This window comes from Canis lupus, chromosome 15 (genome assembly GCF_003254725.2).
Source record: "Canis lupus dingo isolate Sandy chromosome 15, ASM325472v2, whole genome shotgun sequence".
NCBI classification, from domain to species: Eukaryota; Metazoa; Chordata; class Mammalia; order Carnivora; family Canidae; genus Canis; species Canis lupus.
The window spans coordinates 48,549,538-48,575,034 of NC_064257.1; the positions used below are offsets into that span (position 1 = coordinate 48,549,538).

Genomic DNA, 25,497 nt, shown 5'->3' on the forward strand with positions numbered 1-25,497 from the left:
TAGGATAGGTCTATTTTTAACTTTTTGAGGAACCACACACCGTTTTTCAGAGTGGCTATATCAGTTTGCATTCTCACCAACAGTGTTAGAAGATTCCCTTTTCTACACATCCTCATCAATATCTGTTGTTTCCTGAGTTGCTGATTTTAGCCATTCTGACTGGTGTGAGGTGTATCTCATTGTGGTTTTGTGGAAATCAGGATTTAAAAGACATAATTAGGGGAAGGGAGTAGGAGTGGATAGAATAGGTGAAGAAGATTAAGAGGTACGAACTTCCAGTATTAAATAAGTCACAAGAATGAAAAGTACAGCATAGGTAATATAGTCAATAATATTATAATAACTATGTATGGTGACAGTAACTACATTTAGCATGGTGAGCAGTGTAATGTGAAGAACTGTTGAATCACTAAGCTGTATAACTGAATATAACATTATACATCAACTATACTTCAAAAAAAATATTTATACCTTGACCTTTATACAATATAATACTAAGTAATGGTAAAAGATATGATTAATAAATTCAAGTGGCAAAAGATAGATTTGGAAAAAACTACTTTATAATATACAAAATGTTTCTAAAATATACAGTGAACATTTATAAATTTACAAGACAACAATAAAGAAGTAAACAGAAAATGTAAAAATTTTTAAAGGAATTTCATAGAATGGATTCCAGTGTCCAACATTTTTTAAATATTTAAATTTATTAACACTAATGAAAAACTCAATAAAAGAGGAATGAGGTATTTTATACTCAAGAGACTAGCAGGAATTTAAAAGAACTCTAACACATTTTGTTGAAAAGAATGCAGAGAAAAGTTTTTGGTGAAAACATGAAATCTAAAACCCTTTGGAAATTAATCTTACACCATAATGAAGCAGCAGAAAGAGAAATTAAGAAAACAATCCCATTAACAATTGCACCAAAAATAGTAAGATACCCAAGGAATCAACTTAACCAAAGAAGTGAAAGACCTATATTCCAAAAATTATATAACACTGATTAAATTGAAGATGGCACTAAGAAATAGAAAAACAGGAAAGGAATGGAGTGGGAAAAATTAGAGAGGAAGACCAACCACGAGAGACTCCTAACTCTGGGAAACAAATAAAGGGTTGTGTGGGGGAATGGGATAACTAGGTGACAGGCACTGAGGAGGGCACTTGATGGGATGAGCACTGGGTATTATACCATATGTTGGCAGATTGAATTTAAATTAATAAAAAATAAATAAAATAACTTACAGAAGAAAAAAAGAGAAAAACATTCCATGCTTATGGATTGGAAGAACAAATATTATCAAAATGTCTATACTACCCAAAGCAATCTACGCATTTAATGCAATTTCTATCAAAATACCAACAGCATTTTTGACAGAGTTGGAACAAAAAATCCTAAATCTTGTATGGAACCACAAAAGACCCTGAACAGCCAAAGCAACCTTGAAAGAGAAAAACAAAGCTGGAGATATCATAATTTCAGACTTCAAGTTTTATTACAAAGCTATAGTAATCAAAACAGTATGGTACTGGCAGAAAAAGAGACACATAGATCAACAGAACAGAATAGAAATCCCAGGAATAAATCCATAATTATGTGGTCAATTCATCTTTGACAAAGTAGGAAAGACTATCCAATTGGAAAAAGACAATTTCTTCAACAAATTGTGTTGGGAAAACTGGACAACACAAGCAAAAGAATGAAATTAGACTACTTTCTTATACCATACACAAAAATTAATTCAAAATGAATTAAAGACTTAAACATGAGACCTGAAAACGTAATGTTTCTAACCATAATGTTTTTTTTTTCTAGATGTGTCCCCTTGATGCAAGGGAAACAAAAGCAAAAATAAACTATCAAAAAAGCTTTGCACAGCAAACAATCAACAAAAAGGGCAAACTACGGAATAGGAGAAGATATTGGCAAATGACATATCCAATAAATGGTTAATATCCAAAATATACAAAAAATTCATAAAACTCAACACTCCTAAAACAAATAATCAAATTTAAAAATGGGTAGAAAACACGAACAGTCATTTTTCCACTGAAGACATATGGAACACAGACACATATGGAAGGAACATATGGCCAACAGACACATGAAAAGAGGCTCAACATCACTGAACATCAGGTAAATGCAAATTAAAACTACAATGAGCTATCACCTCTTACCTGTCAGAATGGCTAAAAAAAAAAAAAAAAAAAAAAAAGAAAAGAAAAAAAAAAGAAACAAGTATTGGTGGGGATGTGGAGAAAAAGAAACTCTCATGCACTGTTGGTGAGAATGCAAACTAGTACAGCCACTGTGGAAAGCAACATGAGACTCCTCAAAAACTTAAACACAGAACTACCCATGATTAAAAAAATCACACTAGTATCTACCCAAAGAATACAAAAACACTAATTAAAAGGGATACATGCATCCCTATGCTTACAGCAGTGTTATTTACAGTAGTCAAATTATGGGAACGCCAGTGTCTATTTACTGATGAATGGATAAATAAGATGTAGTATATAAACACAATGAAATATTATTCAGCCATAAAAAATAATGAAATCTTGCCACTTGCAACAACATGGATGGAGCTAGAGAGTATAATGCTAAATGAAATAAATCAAAGAAAGACAAATACCATGATTACACTTATACTTTATAAATAATAAATTGTAAATTTTAAGAAAGAAAACATACAAGCAAAGGAAAACAAAAAAGAAGACCAACCAAGAAACAGGCTCTTAACTATAGAGAACAAACTGAGGGTTACCAGAGAAGGGGTGAGTAGGGGATGGGTGAAATAGGTGATGGAGATTAAGGAGTGCACTTGTCATGATGAGTACTGGGTAATGTACAGAATTAACGAATCACTACATCGTACATTGAAACTAATATAACACTATATGTTAGCTGGAATTAAAATAAAAACTTAGCAGAAAATTTGATCAGAGCAGGGATTTTTTGGCATTTTACAATAACTACTCCATTAAATGTTTTTCAACTTAGGGCCAAAAATAAAAAGCCACATATTTCATGGTAGCGAAAACAAAAAAGGAAATGAAGACTGTGAAATTCAATGCATGTCATTAAAAAAATGGCTGGGAAAATTATATATCTTCTTCAGTTATTTAAAAGAATGAATTAAATCCACATCGGCAGATGTGGCTGGATATCCACCACTGATACATACTGGAGTGAGAAAAGCAATGTACCAAGAAGTATATATTATAGGATTTCATTCAAATCCTATATATATTACAGGATTTAATTTCATTTTCAATGAAAAACTCCTCAACAATATACACGTTTAAATGAAAGTGGGAAAAAATATAAAAGGACACATACTAAATTATTAATATATGTTAAACACTGGAAAAGAGAATCTGGGAAGTAGGGAATAGGAGTGAGGACTAGAGAGGAGAAAGCCAAGAAAAGAGGGGAAACAGTGTGCATAAAAAATAAAACACATGAGCCAGGAAAAAACCCCACCAAGTTCATTATATTTATAATAAAACTATTCCTGTGTGCATGCATAAAAATATACCATATTTGAATGAAAGAACATTTATAATTATTTTCTAAATTTTTTGACTATGTTCTATTAGCAGTTTTTGTATACTGTCATGGAAGATAAAAGTCATCTTATTTTTCTTTACTTTCTGTCAGTAATTTACAGAGTTCAATTTGTTTAGTGCTTTACCTCTTTAAAGTTTCCAAAAATCTTTCTACATATTCTTACAGTTCTTCACCTAGGACCAGCCTAGCCTTCCTCCTCCAGGTCTTTAAATATAAGAATACAACTCCTTTCAATTTTAAATATTTTATTCCTGATTACTATCAGTTACCAAGGTCACAGCCCTTCCTTCAGTCACAGAATGGGAACTTGATTTAGGTAGCAAAAAAGAAAACCAACACTGACTTCCGTTAACACCTTTTTTATTACCCAACTATCTCTGACCTTTATAGGCCTGACATAACCATGAAAACACATTAGGTATTTCCTGGGGTTCAGTGAATGTATTTAGTTTCTGTAGAGCTATGGCCTTACACAGCTATTTTTGTGCCCTCTGCCACAATCATTAATAGTTTCATTTATTCACATTTGTTAATGCATTTTTTTTCCTCCCACCTAGTTTGCTGTTTTTTTTTTAATTGAAGTATAATTAACATATAGTGTTATATTAGTTTCAGGTGTAGAATATAATGACACAATTCTATTTATTACTCAGTGCTGACCACCATAGGTATACTCTTAATCCTCAACACCTATTCACCCATCCCCTCACCATGTCCCCTCTGGGAATCACCAGTTTGTATTTAAAAGTTTGCTTTTTCGGGGAGCCGGGGTGGCCCAATTTGATGAAAGGGGATTCCCATCTTCAGCTTAGGTTACCATCTCAGTCATGAGATCAAGCCGCATGTGGAGCTCCCTTTTGGAGCAGAGTCTGCTTAAGACCCGCCCCCCTGCCCCCAATGCATTCTCTCTTTAAATAAATTTTTAAATAAAAGTCTGCTTTTTTGTTGGCCTATTTCATTCTGTACTGTTTCTTAGATTCTGTGAAATCATGGTATTTGTCTTTCTCTGGCTTATTTCACTTAACATTATGCCCTTTAGGTCCATCCATGTTGTTGCAAATAGCAAAATCTCATTCATTTTATGGCTAGTATTTCATTGTGTGTGTGTGTGTGTGTGTGTGTGTGTGTATATATATGTGTGTGTGTGTGTGTGTGTGTATCACCTATTCATCTATTGATGGACACTTAGGTGATATACCTATATACCTTGGCTATTATAGATAATATTGCAATAAACATAGCACAAATCTTTTTGGACACTGTTTTGGGGTGATTTCATTCTTTTTAATTTTTAAAAAATTTTTGGTAAATACCTAGTAGTAGAATTATTGGATCATATTGAAGTTTTATTTTTAATTGTTTGAGAAACCTCCATACTGTTGTCACACTGGCTGCACCAGTTTGCATTCCCACCAACATTGTATGAAGGTTCCTTTTTCTCCACATCTTTGCCAAATCCTTACTGTTTCTTGTCTTTTTGATTGTAGTCATTCTGACTGGTGTAAGATGATAATCTCATTGTGGTTTTGATTTGCATTTCCCTGGTGACTGGTGATGCTGAGCATCTTTTCATGTGTCTGTTGGCTGTTAATACATTTCTATGGTGATATAAAAGGTAGGCCTTTCGTAGACTATATTTTTTGGCTTATTTTACTCTATTCATAAATTATGTAAAAAGTAGCAACCTTACAATGAAAGCAAATTATTTTCTTAGAATATAATGTTCAACTTTCAAAGCCTCCCACATATAAGAACTAAAATGAGAGAAAATCCATAGAGGTTAAAATCCTTTACTATTTTTTTTCCTTAAAATTTTATTAAGGTCATAATACACAAATATATATACATACACACCTTCATGAGTTTTAATAAATTCATACATCTATGTTATTCTCATCCTGAGGTAACATTTTCATTATCTCAAAATGATTCTTCACACCCCTTCACAGTCAACATCCTCCTACCATTCCAAAGTTATCAATCACTGTTGGGATTTCTTTCACCATTGATTAGTTTTGCCTATTCTAGAGCATCACTCATAGGGAACCATACAATACTTTTTTGTTTCTGGATTCTTTCACTCACCATAATGTTTTTGAAGTTCATCTATGTTGTTTGTATTTCAGGGATTCATCTCTTTTATTGCTTAGTAATTTATTGTATAAATATAATACATTCAGTGTATCTACCCTTGCATTAACATCAATTTAATTTAGTAAGAATAGATGAAACGAACATTTGTGTGGTAGCCTTTTCATGTACTTTTATCTTCATTTGTCTTAAATAAATATCTACGATTGGCACTACTGTTTCACAGATTAGGTGGTATGTTTAACTGGAGAGAAACTGCCAGAACAATTTTCAAAGTGGCCGCAACTATTTACACTTCCATTTGCAATGGATAGTTTTGTCAGTCATTAATTTTAGTCATTCCCATGTGCAGTGTGTCTTACTGTGACTTTCCAACATGACAATGATTTTGAACATTTTTCAGGTGCTTATTGGAAATTTCTTTAAGCTCCTAATAAAATCTTTTGCCCATTTGTTTTATTAAGCTGTGTTTTTACTACTGATTTGCTAATATTTAGTGGGAACAAGTTCTCTGTAAGATAAATGTACTGAGGATATTTTCTTCCAGTTGATGCTTGCTTGTTCATTTTGTTAATATATTATGAGATTTAATTTTGTTGAGTTCTATTTATTCTTTATCAATGGCAAATGATTTCTGGGTCTTAAAAGACAAATATTTTGCAAATGTATTTTAAAGTCAGTTTGTTACTTTCTTCAAAAATACCTACTAGGATTTTTGAATGGAATTAAGTTCTTCTCTCTATTTGAGAAGAACTGAGATTTTCTCAATACTAAGTCTTTTAATATAAGAACTAATCATTTCTCTCCATTTCTTAAGGTTTTCTTTAATTTATCTTGGCAATATTTTATAGTTTAGTTTTCAGTAGGTCTCACATATTTTTCATACATTTTCCCTAAGTATTTCAAGTTTTTTTTATGTTGTAAATGGTCGGTCTATCTATCTATCTATCTATCTATCTATCTATCTATCTATCTATCTGTCTGTCTATTGAACAAGTAGAGGGAGAGGGAGAGTGAAAGGGAGGAAGAGAATCTTTAGTAGGCTTCATGCCTGATTGTGGGCTTGATCCCACAACTCTGAGATCATGACTTGAGCTGAAATCAAGAGTCAGATGTTTACCTGAGTCACCCAGGTGTCCATCAATGGTATTTCAAAATTTCCATTTTGAAATTATTCATTTTTTTCTATATAGAAAAACAACGGATTATTTTCTTTGATTTTTCTATCATGTGATGCTACTAAAATCACTTAGTTTTAGAAGTATTTTGTAGATTTCCTAGGATTTTCTCCAGATACAATAAAGCTGTTTACAGATATTAAATTTTACTTTTCTTTCCAATTCCTATGGCTTTTATTTCTTTTTCTTGTGTGATTACAATTATCAGGAATCTGGTGCTGAGTTGAAGTGAGAAAAGTGGGTGTTCTTGACTTGGTCTCAATCTTAAAGGGAAAGACTTTCAATTCTCACCGTCAAATACAATGTTAGTGATAGTTTTTCTCCAGTATGTTCTTTTTTTGGAGAAGTTCTATTCCTCTTTTGCTGAGTTTTTTTCTTTTTAATCATTATTGGGTATTGAATTTTGTCAAATTCTGCCCTCCCCTACATCTCTTGGGATAACATTATTTTTCTCCTTTTTTAGTCTGAACTATGATGATGGGTCATTCAAATTTTAAAAGAAACCTGCACTCCTGAGGAAAAAGTCCATTTAATCATGATAAATTATTTTTTTAAAATATTGCTGAATTTATTATTTTGTTAAAGATTTTTACCTATATTTATGAAACATATTAGTCTGAAGTTTTAATAATTTTGTTATTAGAGTTACAACAGCTTTATAAAATAAGTTAATGTGTTCTATGCTTTTCTATTTTTCAAAAGAATTTTTATAAAATTCATTGTTTTCCTTATATTTTTGATAGAATTCACCAGGAAAGTCATCTTCACCTAGGGTTTTCTTTGGAGTATAGCTTTTAAAATGTATTCTTTTTTCTTTTTTTAGTAAGAGAAAGCTATTGGAATTATTCATTTCTAATAAAATGGGCATTAGAAGTTTCAGACTTCCTAGGAATTCATTAGTTTTATCTTTATCAACTTTATCCTTTTAATTGCTGTAAGATTTATAATGATCTCCCTTACTTTCATTCCCAATATTGGTTATTGATATCTTTTCTCTTTTTCTTTATTAATATGGTTAGATGTTAGTCAATCTTCTTGAATTTTACAAAGAACTAGCTTTTGATTTCAAAATTCCTTTCCTTATTGTTTTCTTTTTCACTGATTTTCTTTTATTTTTATTATGTCCTTTCTTATGCTTATTTCAGGCTTAATTTGCTCTTCTAACTTCTTAGTGATAAAGCTTATATCTGAGATTTTTAAACTTCTCTGTTTCAAATATTTATTCATAAAATAAAGTTATGAATTTTAAGATTTTCCTCTATGCACTTTTTTATATACATCCCACAAATTGTGATGTTTGTTTTCATTACAATTTTAAAATATTTCCTAACGTCACTTATGATTTCTTCTGCTTTTTTTAAAAAAAGAGCATGTTGTTTAATTCGAAATATGTGGGGACTTTCCAGATAACTTACTGGTTTTGATTTCTGGCTCAACTGCACTATAAATAGAGAACATAATCTCTTTGATTTAAATTCTGTTTAATTAATGCACCTGTGTTCTGACCCAGAAAATAGTCTTCACAGAAAATTTTGCATCTGTACTTCTAAGGGCTAGAAATTCTGGAGTTACTGAGTGTAATGTCTTACCAATGTTTTTTAGGTCAAATTAGTTGTGAGTGTTGTTCAAGTCTTCTATATAGTAACTGACTTATGCCTATTATTCCATTAATTATTGAAAGGGAAATTTTGAAATATCCAAATATAATTGTGAACTTAAATATTTCTCCCTTCAGTTTTTTCAGTTTTTGTTTCCTATTTCAAAACGTCTATTATTTGATGTATTAGTGTCTTGCTAGTATAACAAATTACTACAAATGTAGCGGCTTAAAACAATGCAAGATTACTGGAGATTAGAAGTGTGAAATAGGACTTTATGGGCTAAAACAAATATGAGTTCCCACTGGAAGTTTGTGGGGAAAATCCATTTTCCTGCCTTTTCTAGCTTCTACAGGCCAACTGTATTCCTTGGCTGATGGCCTCTTATTCAATACTTCATGCTTAAACCCAACAGTACAGAATCTTTAAATCTCTCTCTGATTGTGACTTCTGCTTCTGACAACACATCTCATTCTCTAAACTCTGGTAACTCATCTTTCTCTTGTAAAGATCCTTGTATTAACAGTGGGCTCACTTAGATAATCAAGGATAATCTCCCCACCTAAGGACAATTGCCTTAATCACCTCTGCAATGTCCCTTTACCACGTAAGGTAATATACTCACAGGCTCTGGGAATTGGGACATTCTAGTACAGATGCATATTCATTTAGGACTGTTGTTATCTTTTCAATGAACTAAACCTTATTATGAAACATCCTTCTTTATTTCTATTAATACTCCTGAAATCTATTTTTATATATATTTAATATTGGAATTCTAGGTTTCTTATAATTAGTACTTTCATGGTGTGTATATATATATATATTTAAATTATCCCTGTGTCTCTAGATTTAATTGCAGCTTTTGTAAAATGTACATCTGTCTCACTCTTAATGAGTCTGAATATCTCTGATTTTTTAAATCTGTTTTTAAAAAGCTTTTCTGTGTTTTTAAGTTTTTAAACATTTATTTAAATTAGAATATATTAAGGCAATTACTAATATGGTTGGGTTTAAGTCTACCATCTTGTTATTTGTTCTCTAATTTACCATCTATTCTTTATTTCCTTTTTTTCTTCTTTCAACTATCTTATTGGGTGAGTGTTTTGAGTATTCTATTTTATCTCCTATATTGGCTTATTACATATATCATATCATTTTATTGTTGGTGATTATTTACATTTCTTCTAATAGTTTAATCTCAAATACTGATGTATCTCCTAAACATATAATGTAAGAATCCTAAAACAGTATAGGCCTTTTCCCTCTTCCCATCATCTGTACTATTTCCCCTTGTTCTGTGAGCTACTGTCTCTCCACATGAATTATAAACTCCATAATATATTATTATTATACTTACTGTAGAGAGTATCTTTTAAAGAAATTGAGAAATAAGGAAAAGTGTTTATTAAAAGTATTTTTTTAAGGGCGCCTGGATGGCTCTGTTGGTTAAGCATCAGACTCTTAATTTTGGCTCAAATCATGATTTCAGAATCATGAGATTGAGTCCCACCATCCGGCTCCAGGCTAGGCTTGGCTGCTTAAGATTCTCTTTCTCCCTCTCCTTCTGTTTAGCATCCCTCATTCTCTCTCTAAAAAAATACATAAAAATAAAAATAATAAAAATAAAAAAAAATATTTAACAAACTCATTTTCACATATGTTAGAGTACTTGGCATTGTCCTACAGCTGACTGATGTTCTGTTCATTTTTTACGAGGTTTTTTCTTTTTTTCTGTACCATGATTCAAATAGTTTCTATTGAATTCTCTTTTGTTTCACTGGTCTTTTATTTTGCATTGCCTAATAAACTAAGCTTAGTAAAGTATTCGAATACTGTATTTTTCATTTCTAAATCTTGGCTTTTTTTTATAGTTTCCTTTTTTATACTGAGATTTCACCTAAGTTTCCTTTTTGTGTCATGTTTTCCATTAAGTCTTTGAATGGATTTATAACAGCTTTCCACAGAAGTTTTTTTATTTTCTTATTAGTTTATTTTAACCATTAATCAAATTCTGGATTTCATTTGGATTTCACCAACTTTTCCTGTTAATGTCCTCTTTCTATTCCAAGATCTAATAAAAAATACCACATCGCATTTAGACTTCACATCCTCTCAATCTCCTCTGGTCTGTGACAATTCTTCAGTCTCACTCTTTTCACAAACTTAAAAATCTTGAAAAGTACTGGCCAGAATTCCATAACTATTCACAGTCTGAGTTTGATGGTTGTTTTTCTCACAATTACAATGGAGTTATGGGTTTTTGTTCAGAATACCATAAAGTGCCCTTTCTGTCACATCATATGAGGGAATTATATGGTATCTACATGACACCACTGGTAATAGAAACCTTCATCACTGGTTAAAAGTAACAAAAGTAGCACTTGCCAGATTTTTCTATTGTAAAGTTGTTATTATCACCTTCCCTTACTGTACTCTTTGGAAGTCTCACTAAGTTTAGCCCACCCTCAGAGGGAGGTGGGTAAAATGAATTAAGTTCCACCTTCCAGAATGGGGAGTATTTATGGATCCACACATACATACTAGATTTTTAAATTCCATTATTACCATAATTTCCTATACTTTTGCTATTAAGTAGCTTTTCTTCTAGACTCACGATTTCCTCCTTTGTGGCAGGAGTGGGCATGAAGTGGTATGCTCAGGCTTACAAGACTGCTGGACTTTCAAAGGGGACAAGCCAAGATATACATGCATAAACACTGATTTCACTATGTTTTAATCAATGGAAAATAAACCAACAAAAATGCACAATTTAGGAATTTTGTATATTTATCAGTAATATGGACTTTGCTTCTTAAATTTGATATTGTATTTATTAAGGGTTTGAAGGTATAGTTTTAGGTGTACATTTCACTGATGAAGAAATGCAGGTAGAATTTGGAATAAAAAAAAAAAACCGTTGCAAAGAATTCCTTCAATCTACAAACATGCTATATTTCAAGACAGAGTCTATGAACTAGCAATCAACCCAACTGAAACAGTATTATAATTATTAGTTTGATTCCTGGGCCAGCACACAAAGTGCTATTTTGCCCCCCCAAAATGACTGAATCATATAAAACCTATGAATTCTAATCATCCAAGGCCAAAAGGTCTCCTTACTAATACCCATTTCAACCCCAAAACCTGAGAGAAGCAATCATTTTTATAGAATTTAATGATAATTCAAATTTTCTAAGAGTACCCTATGTATATGTTGATTCTGTTCTCCTTAATACATTGCTCAACTACATTGGGGCAACACTACTCAGTTACCTTTTTATTTTTTTTTAAGATTTTATTTATTAATCATGAGAGACACTCAGAGAGAGGCAGAGACACAGGCAGAGGGAGAAGCAGGCTCCATGCAGGCAGTCTAATGTGGGACTCGATCCCGGGACCCTGGCATCACGACCTGAACAGAAGGCAGACACTCAACCACTGAGCCACCCAGGCATCCCAAGTATCTTTTTTAAATAGATGAAAAATCTACATTACTGAAAATAGACTTACAATTTTTTTCCTCTGTTTTTATTTAATATATAAGCCATTAAGGGAGCATCAGAAAGAACTGTTCATATCCTACATATTTGGAAAACTGAACAAAATATTATTTTGTGCTGTTCCTGGTCAGGAAATGACATATTTTGGCTATTCTGACTTTTTTCCTTCTAAGAGATCACATTTTAGTTTCAGAGTTTTGCAGTTATGTTCTTTTCTTCATAGTCACAAAGATTCATTACTTTGATGACCATTTATCAAAAACTCAAGTTCAATCTACAATACCTATTGAGATAGCAAATAATTCAGCCTCAGTGACTGTATGTGTGAAAATGGGCTGTGTCCTAGATAAATGGCCTACCTGCCTCTGACACAGATTAGGTCATCATTCAAACTAACCACAGATCTCCACAAGAAATAGAAGAAATATCAGAAAGGGAGACAGAACATAAAGACTCCTAACTCTGGGAAACGAACTAGGGGTGGTGGAAGGGGAGGAGGGCGGGGGGTGGGGGTGAATGGGTGACGGGCACTGAGGGGGGCACTTGACGGGATGAACACTGGGTGTTATTCTGTATGTTGGCAAATTGAACACCAATAAAAAATAAATTTATTATTAAAAAAAGAAATAGAAGAAAATACAGGTTTACTTTAGCAAAGGTTTCTGTTTTAGTGTAGATTTTTCTTTTTGGATAGTTACAATCTCATCAAAATATCAAGGCATAGACTTGAAAAACCAGGATGTAGTAATATAATGATAAAGGCACTTCATAAGTTTTACAAACCACTTATTGTTCAATATATATCCATATATGAATTCCTTTTTACTACACTAGGTATCATTTGACTCTCAGCTTTTTCAAACTGAATAAAAGTATCTAAACTACAGTATGCTATGTTTGTAGAAAAACCAAAAAATAAAAAAGATATACATCTTTTTCCATACCCAAATAAATTTTATTTTGTTTCTCTCCAAGTTCTGATCTTTTTTTCTCTTCCCATTTATCTGTCCATCAGAAGAAAGAAGTAAATATTACTTCAAGGAAGAGGGAGGCTGGCTGGCAACCTAGCTGTTCATATGGTGGAATAACCTTGGTAAATTCAATAAAGCCCAAGGTTTTACTCCCTAATCTTACAGGTTGAAAAATAGAAACAAAACAATACTTGTCTTTCAGGAATAGATTCCTATTAACTAAGTACATAGAAATCAAATAAAAAATCTATAGAAAGCATGAATACCCATGAGGAGATCAGATAGAATAAATTTTGTAAAATGTATTCTGAGAAAAAAAAAAAAAAAGGAAGAGGGCTGATTAAATTCAAAATGACAGTTTACTAATTTAAAATAAGGACTATAACAGCTCTCTTCTGGTTAATCCTGGCAGAGTGACCATAAATTTTTATCTCCTCTCTTCCCCGATGTCAGACTTTAAAGGTTAGATCGCTCTTCCCTTCTTCCTTGCCGTCCTCTATAACAGAGGTTTCCCTTGCTCTATAAATGCCCTCCCTTCTTAAGACAGAGACGGCTTGTAGTCTTAGTTAATGAGATGTATAAGAAAATTGCAAAGGGGAACTGTAGGAAATGTATCACTTTCTCAAAAAAGCAAATAATAGCTATACTGTTAGGTCCTTGCTCCTGTCCCTTTTTCTCCTTTTTAAACATTTTATTATGAAAATGTTCAGATACACACAAAAATAGACCAACTGATATACTGAAATGTTTATATACCTATCATATAATTTCAAGAATTTTCAAGTTTTATTTCTTGTTTCTCCCTTCTGGCTTTTTTCTTTTGGGAGTATTCTTTCAGGATTATTTTAAAGTAAATTATCATATTGTGTATCTATAAATTCTTCAATATGTATCACTAACAGATGAAAATATATCTTTTTAATCAACATAAACTTGTCATTATCACATATAATAAAAGTAACAATTCCTTAAAATTACCCATGTGTAATAAATCCTGTCTCAAAAATATCTTTTTTTCCTCTATTTGGTTCTAAACAGTAATCAAACATATTATATCTGATTGATATGCTTTTCAAGTTTTTAATCAATGAGAATCTCTTCTCCCCTTACACCATCTTTAAAGGGAAACTGGGTTAATTTATCTTATAAAATTTCCCAACTTTCTGTAATTGGCTAATTTGTTTCTTCATGGTATCATTAATTTGTTCCTCTATCCCCTATTCCTAGGATCACCCATTTCTCCAATATGAGATGCAAGCATCTCAAGAAATCTGCACAAAGAGTTACAGGGAAAAGTTTTGCATTCTCAATATAGAGGAATTTCCTTTTATTAGAAAATGATATTTAGAGACCATAACCTAGGAAATAGGGCACTCACTGCTTTTAGGTCAATTTTGGTAGAAAGAACTAGGAAACGTGCACTAATGTACCCAGGTCATGGAAGTAAATTTAGAGAATATCAATAATATCTTAGAACTAAAACAAATCATCCTAAAACTTATATAGAACCACAGAGCACCCTAAATAGCCAAAGCAATCTGAGAAAAAAAAAAAAAAAGCTAGAGGCATCACAATCCCAGATTTCAAATTACAAAGCTATAGTAATCAAAAAGAGCATGGTATTGGGGGCACCTGGTTAGCTCAGACAGTTGAGCATACACTCTTGGTTTTGGCTTAAGTCAAGATTTCATGGATTGTGGGATGGAGCCCCACAATGGACTTCATGCTCAGCAGGAAGTCCACTTGGAGATTCTCTCCATCTGCCCTGCCCCCCTCACTCACGCACACATACTCTCTCTCTAAAATAAATAAATAAACCTTAAAAAAAAAAAAAAGAGCATGGTACTGGCACAAAAACAGACACATGGATGAGTGAAACAGAACAGAGAGTCCAGAAATAAACCCACAGTTAGTTACATGGTCAATTAATATATGACAAAGGAGGCATGAATATACATTGTGGAAGTCAGTCTCATCAATAAATAGTGATAATGCAAAAGAATGAAACTGGTGTCAAATCACTATTTATAAACCTAAAACAGATAAAACACTGTGTGTCTACTCTACATCAATTAAAAACACAATTTCTTTAAAAGAATGAAACTAGACCACTTTCTTATACCATACACAAAAATAAACTCAAAATGGATTAAAGACATAAATGTAAGACCTGCAACTATACAAATTCCTAAAGGAAAATACAGGTAATAATCTCTTGGACATCAGCCTTAGCAGTATTTTTCCGAATCTGTCTCATCATGCAAGCGAAACAAAAGCAAAAGTAAACCACTGGGACTATACCAAAATAAGAAGCTAGGGCACTGCAAAGGAATCCACTGACAAAATAAAAAGGCAACCTAGTAAATGGGAGAAGATACTTGCAAATGATATATCCAATAAGGGGTTAATATTCAAAATATATTAAGAACTCATACAATTCACACCAAAAAAAAAAAAAAGTTTAAAAAATAGGGAGAGGGGATCCCTGGGTGGCGCAGCGGTTTGGCGCCTGCCTTTGGCCCAGGGCGCGATCCTGGAGACCCGGGATCGAATCCCACGTCGGGCTCCCAGTGCATGGAGCCTGCTTCTCCTTCTGCCTATGTCTCTGCCTCTCTCTCTCTCTCTCTCTCTGTATGACTATCATAAATAAATAATAAAAAAAATTTAAAAATAGGGAGAAAACCTGAATAGACATTTTCCCAAAGAAGACATACAGATGGCCAAAAGATAAAAAAAAATGCTCAACATCACTCATCATAAGGGAAATGGAAATTAAAACCACAATGAGATATTACCTCACACTTGTCAGAATGATTAGAATAAAAACAAAAAACAAAAAATAACAAGTGTTGATGAGGATCAAAGAAAAACACAGTGTACTAAAGGTGAGAATGTACACTGGTGTAGCTGCTACGGAAAATGATATGGAGGTCCTGAAAAATTAAAAATAGAAATGACATATGATCCAGTAATTCCATTACTGGGTATTTACCCAAAGAAAAAAAAAACACTAATTTCATAAGATATATGCATCCCTATATTTATTACAGCATTATTTACAATAGCCATGATATGGAAGCAACCTAAGTCTCCATTAACAGACAAATAGATAAAGATGTGGCACCCGTACAAAGGAATATTACTTGGCTATAAAAAGAATGAAAACTTTCCATTTGCAACACATGGACAGAGCTAGAGTGAAATAAGTAAGAAAGAAAAATACCATGCGCTTTCATTTATATGTAGAATCTAAACAAACAAACAAAAAGAACGAACAAAAAACAGAAATAGACTCATAATAGAGAATGAATTGGTACTTGCCAGAGAGGATAAGCAATTATGTTAATTATTATTAGTAACCAACATTTTCAGCATAAGAAAAAAAAAGATTCAAATATAAATCAAAGAATTAAAAATACTGTAATGTCAACTGTCATTTGGAAAGATTAGTGATAATAGTGATATTCAACCTACAATTCTATACCCAAACTATTAATTAAACATTAAGACTAAGGGATCCCTGGGTGGCGCAGTAGTTTAGCGCCTGCCTTTGGCCCAGGGAGTGATCTTGGAGACCCGGGATCGAATCCCACGTCGGGCTCCCGGTGCATGGAGCCTGCTTCTCCCTCTGCCTATGTCTCTGCCTCTCTCTCTCTCTCTCTCTGTGACTATCATAAATAAATAAAAATTAAAAAAATTAAGACTAAATATTGTTTCAAGTATTCAAAAACTTAAAAAAATTACATCTTATGCACTTCTAAGGAAGTTAGTAGAGAATGAGCATTAGAAAAACAAGAGAGTTGAAAGCGAAGGAAAAAGGAAGAATGGGATCCAGAAAACAGAGAATCCAATGTTGCATAATTTCTAAAATGAGAGCTATGAGCTCTGCTGAAAAAGCAATCTGGGAGACTTGGAACAGAAAATGGAAGACAAGTAAAATGTGCTGGAAATGGCTTGTTTATCCTCGGCACCATCTATGCTCTTCTAAGCTTGATTACTGTACAGTAGGAACTGAAAACTTACCAACTGTATTTCCTACATCCCTTGCCAGCAGATTTTAGTTTATAGCCCCCAATGAAAGCATTTGTACAAGCTTTAGATGGCAGGAGAAAATGAGAATCCATTAATTTCCAGAGCATTCAAAGGCAGAAGCAGTGGCTTTGAGGTGCCAAAAACAACTATTAGTAATGGTAGTTTACCTGCAATTCCTGTACTTCCATGTTCTTAAAAACCAGCAATGGTTTTCCACTGGTTGTGTTACGCAACTAATCCCATGTACTAAATTCCTTTCTTCTGAATTATGAAAGATACTTTCATTTCCTATCCTAAACCTGATTGATTTGGGGATATTTCCTTATAAAAATATAGAAATTATTATTTACCTAGTCATTGTATTGTCCACATCAACTTCTGATTTAATTATGATTGTGATATACCTATATTTGGAGAAGAGGGATAGAGGAAATCATTTGTGAGGAAAATGATGACACAGTGATCTGTGGTCAATTTCCACAAAAAGGAAGACTATCTATGTTTAAAGTTGATACACTTTTAAAAATAGTAGTGTAAGTTCATTACTTAAAAAAAATAACAACAATATAGTTACTTTAGACGAGTGGGTCAAGGCATAGGGCAGACTGATTCAAGGTAAGAAAGAGTCTGTCAGCAACATTAGATTTTTTAAGTAGGTGATATCTTACTTTCTTGAATATAAAGGGTTAGAAAAACAACAACAATGAAAATAAGAAACAGAATAATGCTTTAAAACAAATGCAAAACGTACTTGCAAAATAACTAGGATCTTCAGTCCTCTGAATAAGACATTACTACTTCTGTATCTATTTATATGAGAAGCTAAAACTATAGATTTTTTGCAGGGTATGTGGAATCAAATGAAGATGGTACAGCAAAATAATTAAAATGTTAATCTCCTTAACTTATGACATCCTGACACATGCATCTATACAGTGGGACCATACATATTACCAAGACTTAAAGAATTTGGAAACTGTTTTTCCCATAGAAAGAACATATATTGTCATATAACAGATATCAAAATATCAATATATTACAGTTGCAATATATGATAGAAAGTTTCAATAATTCCTTCTGTAATTACTCTGTGCTTCTAGAATCGAGCAGTTCCCCCAAATGACTGGTTTATTGGCATACGTAGGTTGTGTCTGTAGAAGTAGGATTTAAACTTCAGACTAGCTGACCTGGAAGGCATTCTACCTTTATAGTGAATGCATGTTTCTTCTCTAATCTATTTTGTACCGATGTAAAAGTTAAAGTTCGTTGATTCCAAGTTTTTGTTTTGGCTTGGTAGGAGTGGTGACAAGAATGGAGATGTCACTGACCACTCGTGTAAAACAAACACTAATCATTAGCTTCCATATCAAGCAAGATTTCTGCTCAAGATAAGGTACACTATTAAAATCAATACATTCTTTTCCTATTTCTTATTATGAAAAATTTCAAATATACATTTAAAGTAGAGAAAAAAATAAAAGTTCCCATATATCACCTAGATTCAAAAATTGCGAATTTTGTCAACCTTGTTTTTTCTATTCCTACCTATACTTTCTTGATAAAGTATTTTAAAAACTAATGCCAGATATGTCATTTCACAGTCCTTACATTCAAAAATGCAGAACAAGCTATCTTTGTCAATTTTGGCAAGATTGATACTTGGATAGGTATTTGAATCTTTTGATATTCAATATATGAATATACCATTCTGGCATAAGGAGAAAGGCATTTTATAAAATGTAGTTTATTCTCTTCTTCACTCATCTAAATCCAGAAGATAACTTAACAGAATTGCCCATCCTCAGTCATGAAACATAAAGGTTTCAGCCTTTCAGGGCACCCATTCTCTTTGAAGGTACAAAAGTGTTAAGGAATCAGAAAAGTTTAGAGAAAGGAAGGAAGGAAATAAAGGGATGGGGAAAAAGAAGGACATGAGGAAAAAATGAATTTATAGTCAAACACTAAATTATTTACATATTCTACTTGCCTGAAGAAAGATTTAATTACTATAATAGACATTGCCAGGGCCTGCTCAAATCCCTTCAATCTTTCCGTGGCCCCCTGCAAACTTCCAAATAACCAGTATCTACATCTCTGTGCCTGAGGATACTGTACCTGAGGAGAGTACTTTCTGGGCTTAGAATCCTGAACTGGTGTAACTAGAAGTTGGTGTTAAATTGAACTCTCAGGTAACTCTGCAACATATTTTGCACTGTTTCCAAAAATTTCCATAGTATTAAACTCCTCCAGTAGCTGGCTTATTAGGTGCCCATGATTATCTCCCTTTTTGCCTGTATCATTTTCCCACTTTCCTGCTGGTGTCACCTGAATTTCCCGAAGAGATGACTTACACTTGAACTCCTGTCTCAGTATCACAATCTGGGGAAACCTGAACTGAGACAATAACAAGATTCTTTTCAGGACACCTAAGTGGCTCAGTGGTTGAACATCTGCGCAGGGTCCTGGGAATGAGTCCCACATCGGGCTCCCTGCAGGGAGCCTGCTTCTCCCTCTGCCTGTGTCTTTGCCTCTCTCTCTGGGTATCTCATGAATAAATAAGTAAAATCTTAAAAAAAAATAAACAAGATTCTTTTCTTGCTCTTTTAGAATTTAGATAAGCAAGAAAAGAAGACAAAGACCCTGTGGTAGGTGCTTTCCATACATTATAGCTCATTAATCCTGATAACAGTAATGTAAGGTAAGAATTAGGCAGAAAATCTCAAAAAGAATTATATTCATGATTTCACTGTTAGGATTTGAATTCTAGAATAAGATAAGATTAGGAAAAATACCAGCAACATGATTTAGTTAAACCTAAATTTCCATAGGCCTCTTTTCCCAAGCCATTCTTACCCAGTTTTATTTACTCAAAGCACTGTATTATTTGGTATCTTGTTCAACTATTTATTTACTTACTAATCCCTCTTACATGGAAGCTACATAAGAGCAAGGATTTTTGTCCTGATTAGCATACTGTCAGAGCTAGGAGTAGACTTAGGCACACCATCAATATTTGTTAAATGCATAATTTATCCTTATAATCAAAATATTTTGGCCTATATTTCATAACTCTCTTTTTTATAGATTTCCTGCAACTCTATTCCACTTTGCTAATTTCCTGGAAACACCATATTTCCTTTTTTTTTTTTTTTTAAAGATTTTATTTATTTATTCATGAGAGACACACACACACACAGAAAGGGGGGCGGGCAGAGACACAGGCAGAGGGAGAAGCAGGCTCCATGCAGGGAGCCTGACGTGGGGATTCGATCCTGGGTCTCCAGGATCACTGCCTGGGCTGAAGGCAGGCGCTTAACTGTTGAGCTACCCAGGGATTCCCTTTCCTTGCTCTTCTGATCACACTTCTCCCTCTAGGCCTTTGCGCTTACCGTTCTCTCTATCCAGAAAGCTCTTTCTTTAGATAGCCCTTATGGATTGTTCCCTCATTTCATTCATGTCTTTCCTGAAACAGCACCCTATTAGAGAGGCATTATGCTTTCTTTTTCTCTATGGTAATCATCACTAAATGACATATATATTTATTTGTATGTACGTCTATCACCATTAGACTATAAGCTCAATAAGAGAAGTATATGGTCCATATCTATTTACTGGTATGTCCTCAACACTAAGAACAGAGTTCCTGGTACATAGTTGGTACTCAACAAATTTTGGTGAATGAACAGATAAGCACAATCTAAATTAATACTATTATGAAATCAACAACCTCCACAAAATTACTTTGGCTATCTTCAGTCTTTTTCAAAAAGTATCAATAATAAATACAAAACCAAGAAGCATCAATAAGAAGACTAGAGTCCAACAGAGAGCTTATATTTAGATGCTATTGATTAAAGTATGATACAGTACATGGACTCAAAAAACATATTTTCTAGCTCTCAGATGTAAGGAATTCAGCTGCTGGGCTAGATCTCCATCATAGGTACCACTTAAAACTAAATACAAAACTTCAGACATGTTTGTTAATATTACCTTGTTAGTTTTAGTTCCTTGTTCCAGCCACAACTGTTAGTTTTCAGCTGTTAAATGAAAACTGAATGATAAAGTCTACTTTTTTTTAATATGGCATGCTCTTACAGATCTTATAAGGTACTGTCATTCTCACCTCCCTCTTGGAGCTTGATTGATTACTCCTTTTCCTTATGTTCATTAATCTCATCACCTTATCTTTTATACCACTTCATTTTAGCAGAAAGGTAATAATAAAACCCTCATCCATTATCCTTTTACTCATCTAGTCAAGCGGAAATGGTTAATAACATGCTACAAATTGAACTTCAATCACCTCATTTTCTCCTTTGTTGAATACACATTAAAATATATTCCAAAAGTGCAATTTGTTTTACAGGAGAATTTGTGTTATATTGCTACAGACAACTAAAATTAAGTGTTTCTCAGTTCGGTTATTAAATATATCCAAGTGCTCTTTTATCGATAATACTAAAACATTAACTCATTTTATTAGGGTATAATAATACAAGAGCCTTATCTCCCAGAACACAAAGACATCTAGACTACCTAATAGTATGTGTTATATGATGGGTCATTTATCTTTAAGAAAAAAAAATACCAGTGATAATTTATGAATTGGTACATTATTACAGATGAAATTGCTCTCTATTTTTAAAAGTTAATTTGTTTACATGCAGCCTTATCTTGAAATGCAAGCCCTATTAGAGAAGAAGTCTATAACTGTCATATAAAACAGAAAGAGAAGAATGGATATATACATAAAATAGAAAAGCACAATGATTTAAGATTTTAAAATTATAACTTTTTGAATGGAATGAATTTAATATACAATTAGACTATTTTTTTCAAAAAGAGAAAAAAATGACTATTAAAATTACACATTTTTAATACACATAACAATAAATACTTGTTGAACTGCATTCTAACAGCCCTGAAACTCTAGGGGGAAAGAGCTGTCTTTCTGTAGAGAAAAGATTTTCTTGTCAGATTTTCTAATTTGGGTGGGTATCTTCTATTTGTAAGTAGGCATGCTCGCCAACTGACTAAAAATGAGACTTACAATAAATGTTGGAAAACTTAACCAGATAATCAAAGCAGCTTGGATATTATCTTCCTATCACCCTAAAAAAATGCTCTGACTCTAAAATAAAATTTACCAACTGACTTAATATTAATATTTGAGCCGCCAAACTGTACTACTTAAGAATAGAACTCATTTTTATAATAAAATACTTGTAATATGTTTATAAACTTATTTTCTTACACTGTTTCTTTAAAAAATGTCTTCCTTTTTCCCCGTTAAATTGTTTCACTATAAAATATACACAAAAATAATAAATGATAATTACAAAGCTATTAAATTGTGTTAAATTGAAATTTAACTCAATTTCTTGGTATTCCAGAATTAAGAACAAATATCAATTTTTGTTTACTTACAAGACTTTTTAAGAACACCATCTAGCGTTCCCTGTGAATAAGTCTATTCTCAAGTGATTTTATATGAGTTATGAAAATTTTTAAGATACCTGTCATGTTAGGCATGAAGTGCACGTAATAGTTACATTATATTCTCCATGAGTAATCTTTGTTTTATGTGGAATACACAAGAGAATGTAATAATTATAATAGGCTACAATTATTAAATATGATTTCTTTCATAGAACCAATAAGAACATATTATTAAGTTAATATTATATACATTGAATATATATTTTTCTTTAAAAAAGATTAACATTCTAATACTTTTAACATGTGAAAATTGCAAAGGAATCAATAAGTAGACCTATGTATGCAACAGTTTTGATTTCACTCTTTAAACACCCTGAATAGTATCAGATGCCACTGTCTATAAGCATATGAGTTTATCAATTTAATGGGGATGCAGGCAAATCAGTTGCTTAATGAGAACTCCAGCTAATGTGGCAGAGGTTTTGCTCCAGTGCTGACAAAATCAATGTGATAAAACTGTGAGGAACTGATGAAAGCCTATTTTTTAAAAAACAACATTTCATGTAATTAATAGCAAACAGCAGAATGTGATAATTTAAAGCATTTTTATATATACCCATTATTTTAATGCATTTTTATATTTAGACATAATGGTTTCTTTATATTCCTGACCCTTTTCTTACCTTATCTATCTTCCCTTACTTTTAACTCATTTCTCTAAATTTGCTCTTTCCTGTCTGTTCTCTTTGTATGCTGAAATATACATATAATGTCACTATTTAAACAAGACACATTTTTTTAAATTTTTTTATTTATTATTTATGATAGTCACACAGAGAGAGAGAGAGAGGCAGAGACACAGGCAGACGGAGAAGCAGGCTCCATGCACCGGGAGCCCGATGTGGGATTCGATCCCGGGTCTCCAGGATCGCGCCCTGGGCCAAAGGCAGGCGCCAAACCGCTGCTCCACCCAGGGATCCCAACAAGACACATTTTAATTACTGTTTTTACAAATAGCAATTACCAACTTATTGGTTAATAACAAACAAACAAAAAACAGCTATTTAAAGGGTTATGCTTTGTTGACCCATAATTTGGAGATCCACTTTATAAACAAAAGTTAAGGATATTTTAAATTGAAGACAGAAAATATTTTTTAACATTTTATATTTTCCTATGTTGTTCCCTAAATAACCTAAAAGACCAATAAGAGATACTTAAAAAAAAAAGAAAGATACTTTATAGTATAAAATACTTTCATTCTTAAGGGTGCTAGTATTACTCTTCCAGATTCACAGAGGTTTTATTATTAACAGGAGCTTTACATGACTAATGGTGGACCAGAAAATATGTGTCTCCTCACTTGTTTCAATATGAGGTACCATCATCTATGTTACAGTGTATCTAAAAATATTTACTGTAATCTAATCAAGCCCTTGCATTTAATTTCTATTTTAAAAGTATTACAAAGAGTAGCAGTACAAGCTAAATAATTACTACAAGAAAGCAAATAGATAAATGCAGGTGGGACATTCTATTGGACAAATAGCCTAGTCTCTTCATCAGGTAAGTGTCATGAATAAAGGACTGCTCTGAAATAAAAGACTTAAGGACAAAACAGCAAGATACAAAGTGCAGGCCTAGATTAGATACTGGTTTGAGCAAAGAAAGTACAAAGAATACTTTGGGGACAAGAGAGTATGTTTAAATATAGAGAATTCTGAGATACTATTAAGGAATATTATTAATTTTATTAGGTAATAATGTCATTTTGGTCTATATAGGAAATTACAATATTTTAAAGCAAAAAAAGTATTTAGAGATGGATAGTCAGGTATTCAATTTACTTAAAACTTTTCAGTATTTCACTTGTGGTAGTGACAGAAAGGAGGAATAAATGGGGCTTCTGGTGGTGGTATGTTCATTTCCTGTACGGTTTGTAAAAGGTCAGCAACTTATGCAGTTAAACGCACTTTTCCATATACAATACATTTCAATAAAAAATTAAAAATTCATCAGCATTAAAAAATAACTGAGTGAATTAATTTTAAAATGCAGGGACTCTAGAATAAACTGCCTAGCTTCAAGTTTTCCTTCTGCCATATATGAGCTCTGACCATGAATAAGTTACTAACATCTTTGTACCTTTTCATTTGTAAAATATTAACCATATATTAACTACTCTTTACATCAACAACCTCAATTTCGAGGGTAACTTCTGTTTATCTATTATTATTTGTGTTAGACTACTTTCCTTATTTGGTTCGAAATAGTTCCAATTACCTACCTCTACAAATTGGAAACACTCTGAAATAAATATAGAATAGGAATTTTGAACTGAAATAAATGTGTACAGTCTTAATAAGTTGGACAAAAATTCACAATAACTTCATTTTAAGAGCACGTTAAAGGATATGTCTGATTCTGGATAGTTACTTAGAAATGGCACTGATTCTATGGTACAACTCTAGGCCAGAGTAACATAAACCAGAATACTGCAAATTAATTTGATCTGAACACCACTCAACATGCTAAAAAAATCTGGAGAATAGAAAGTGAGATACATATTGATCTTGGAGTTCATAAAGTAGAAGTGAAAAATGTGTTCCTGAGAAGACTATTCAAGATTATTTTATCACTAATGAAATTGTTTTATTTTACCAGAAATGAAACTCTAGTCACAGTTTTTAGAATATCATTTCATTAAACAATATTAATAAGGGAATAAAAACATCCATAATAAAACATACATAATAAAAATGTATGTACTTTGGAAATACTGCTTTAATATTTGAAATATTTTTCTAATGTTTGGTGTTTTTTTAGTTAACATTTTGATGTTATTTGAAGCACATTAAACAGCTTTTAATTAAATCATTGCTAACTTATTACTAAGTAGTTTCCATTATACTTCCCGCCACTTAAAAAGAAGTATCAGGGCAGCCTCGGTGGCTCAGTGGTTTAGCACCGCCTTTGGCCCAGAGCATGATCCTGGAGACCCGGGATCGAGTCCCATGTCAGGTTCCCTGCATGGAGCCTGTTTCTCCCTCTGCCTGTGTCTCTCTGCCTGCCTCTCTCTCTCTCTCTCTCTCTCTCTCT

The 25,497-nt window shown here is 32.7% G+C and overlaps 1 protein-coding gene across 13 annotated transcripts in view; it reads right to left on the reverse strand.

Annotated features, from left to right (window-relative positions):
- Positions 1-25,497, reverse strand: part of LRBA (LPS responsive beige-like anchor protein) — a 728,875-nt gene that overhangs the window by 212,896 nt on the left and 490,482 nt on the right. The window lies entirely within an intron of this gene.